Source organism: Gracilinanus agilis, chromosome 1 (genome assembly GCF_016433145.1).
Source record: "Gracilinanus agilis isolate LMUSP501 chromosome 1, AgileGrace, whole genome shotgun sequence".
In the NCBI taxonomy this organism is placed as follows: domain Eukaryota; kingdom Metazoa; phylum Chordata; class Mammalia; order Didelphimorphia; family Didelphidae; genus Gracilinanus; species Gracilinanus agilis.
This window is the reverse complement of record NC_058130.1, coordinates 241,617,896-241,621,113: the sequence shown is the minus strand read 5'-3', so window position 1 is coordinate 241,621,113 and position 3,218 is coordinate 241,617,896. Positions and strand designations below refer to the sequence as shown.

General features: G+C 31.9%; 1 pseudogene; it reads right to left on the bottom strand.

Annotated features, from left to right (window-relative positions):
- Window positions 1–1,646: 1,646 nt before the first annotated feature.
- On the bottom strand, window positions 1,647–2,437 carry LOC123250347 (annotated as a pseudogene).
- Between the last annotated feature and the right edge of the window lie 781 nt (window positions 2,438–3,218).

The following is a 3,218-nucleotide window of genomic DNA, read 5'->3' as shown; positions in this document are numbered from 1 at the left end:
TTGAGCCCAGGGCTTCCTGATTTGAAGGACAGACCTCAATCCACTAGACTATTATGTCTCCCTTTTAGTTAAATATTTCACACATACACATATACATGTAACACTAAGTGTTGGACTATAAATTTTTTTTTGTATATAAAGTTTGGTCAATTTTTCCTTTAAAACGTCTTTTACTTATTTTATTTTAACATTTAAAATTATTTTGAATCCAAAATTCTCTCCCTCACTCACTCATTGAGAAGGCAAACAATGAAAATATTAATTACTTGTACATTTTTCTTAAAATTTTCTGAAAATGATGTTTCATATTTTTTGTATTGAATTTTAATCTTCCCTTCCTAACTCCTGTCCTCTCACAAAACTCCTTATTTTTGTAATCTAGAAGGTATGGCAGTAGGAGTTAAAAAGAAAAGTGGACTTGATATCACTGTTGATTCAGCAGTGATAATATTAATTTATGATGAGATATCTCAGATCTTTGTATGTAAGTAAATGTGGTGTATGTGTGTATACAAACATAGAGTTTTAGTTACGAAAGAGAAAGTTTTGTGCTTAAAGTCAAAGGTTCTCTAGACTGGCTCTGAGAAAGATCTGGAATCTCCAGGAAACATGAAGTTTTGCAAAGGATCAGTTGAATCATATCATGGCTGGTTGCCCAGAAAAAGACTTGACAATTTATTAGTTCTAAGCCATTTTTCCCCTCCTGTCTATACTAAAACACTGATGTGTTTATGACTATTAGGGTGAAGTGTGCAAACATTATTATTTGGTTTGTTACCTTTCAATGCTGTTGTTGGCTTTTACTCAGAATTTAGGCATCAGTTGAATATAATTAAATGATTCAATTAACTCAGGAAATTGACTCACTTTTTTTTTTTTAACCCTTGTACTTCGGTGTACTGTCTCATAGGTGGAAGATTGGTAAGGGTGGGCAATGGGGGTCAAGTGACTTGCCCAGGGTCACACAGCTGGGAAGTGTCTGAGGCCGGGTTTGAACCTAGGACCTCCTGTCTCTAGGCCTGACTCTCACTCCACTGAGCTACCCAGCTGCCCCAATTGACTCACTTTTGACATTTTCTTAAATACTTTTGTTTTTTCTAGGTGATTATTTATTGGTGGAACTTTCATTGTTAATGTTAACTTTGATTTGTTGGATGATCCTCAAACATCTTGGGAATGTTTCCCACATTTATACGTTTTATATTTTTCAGTTATCTTTTTATAAAATTGGATCATCTTCAATAACTGAATTCTCTAAAAGTTTATAAGTATGATTTTGTTATTTTGAAATTACTGGTTTATTTCCTTTTTTGTCAAATGTTTATTGAATGTAGTTGTCTGAAATACTGTAAAACAAACATTTTCTGCAGATTTTTTTAAAAGAGCAAACCATATTGTCCTCACTGTCAAATATGGCAGGTAGGGCAATATGATGGAAATTAATGAAGTATCATGAGAAAAATATGGTTCCTGAAAATCTTCTACAATTTGGAATATGGTCTTAATTTGAAAAGCAAAGGTGTTCACATTTAGTGAACTTGTGTATTGCATTTATGTCCTTATTTTTTTAGTTCTCTTTACCAAAATAAAATTTCACATTACTCTTTGAAAATGCATTGTTTACATTGTTTATTTCTGAACAAATATCAAATATTTAAATTTTTTTTCTTCTGAGGATATTGATGTGTATTACATTTAAAGAAAATAATATTCTTAGTTTCAACTATATAATTGGACCTGTATTCCTCAGTATCCTTGTCAGTATTTTCTGAATCTTCCTCTTTAAAATCTTGATAGTTTATTACTTCAGTCATAATGAACCACTTTTCAAAACTAATAATTTTTTACCAAAATATTATTCAAGAAATAAAAATTCATAATTTTTCCTCCAGCCTGCATAGCCTTTGTCTCTTTCCTGATACATGTAATTCATCAGGGCTTACAGTGAAAGAAGTATTCTAGTTTTGATACTGGATATCCAACTTTAATGATCTTTGGGAAAGCTCTTTGTGTCATATTTTCTTCCAGATACTTTTGTTACTCCTCAGAACACATTTTTTTTTGCAACTTAAATAATAACACCACTAAAAGGATTGACCAAGTCAGCTAGGTCATATTTGTCCACCCACTCCTTTATTTTTTATTAACCAATTGTTTTTTCTTTAATATAGTCCTATTTTGAAAAGTTAGCAAGTAGACAATTACTTTTGAAGTTAGAAATGTGTTTATGCAACACTTTAATCTCTTTGTCATTCTTTAGAAGTATAATGGTTTATTTTAATCTGTGGTCTTTTCTCATAGTTACATTTTCTAGTTTATCTATTATGGGTATATTTATTTCCTCATCTTTAAATCAAAGCTCTTCCTATATTATTTCTACATTTTCTTTAATAAGAGTAATATCATCTTCTACAAATGATGGCATTAGATCAGACATTCTGTTTCAGGACTTATGTAAGACAAAAAAAATACTAGCTGCTGTCTAGCCTGAGCTTCTTTTAAGACCTGCAATATAGACTATATTCAAAAAAGTAGAATTTTCTTAGACTTTTGTGATATTGGCACAAAATTCAAATCTGTCATCTAATAAAGGTACTCAACTCTCATTAGGATCATTAGTGCTGAATAGAAAGTTTTGTGCTTTTTCCTACCCCTATATTAGGATATTCAAGAATGTAAATTTCCCACCATTAGGTTATCTAACAATACCAATTTTCAGTAAGGTCCCAAATATTCGAATGACTAAATGAGATTTAATTAAACCAACTCCCTTTTGAGTTTGGCTATGACAAAGATCCCCATTGTGTTGGTAGATAGATAACTTACTTTAAGAAGTGGGAAGGGAGCAGTTTATTTATGCGCAAAAGCAAAATATATTGACACTAAAATAAGATATCTCAGTGGTTCTGGGTCATAATAAAACAGGTATCCAGATATCTGAGATAAAATGTATTTTTCTCAGTTAACTTAGTTATGCTCTAATGCAGTGTTTCCCAAACTTTTTTGGCCTACCGTCCCCTTTCCAGAAAAAATATTACTTAGTGCCCTCTGGAAATTATGAAACTATTTATTGAACTCAGAATAGAATGTAATACAAAAAAAGTGTGGCCATCACCGCCTCCCTGGATCACTGCAGCACCCACCAAGGGGTGGTAGCGCCCACTTTGGGAATCACTGCTCTAATGTTTTTATCCTTTTGGGTTGTCATATATTATACA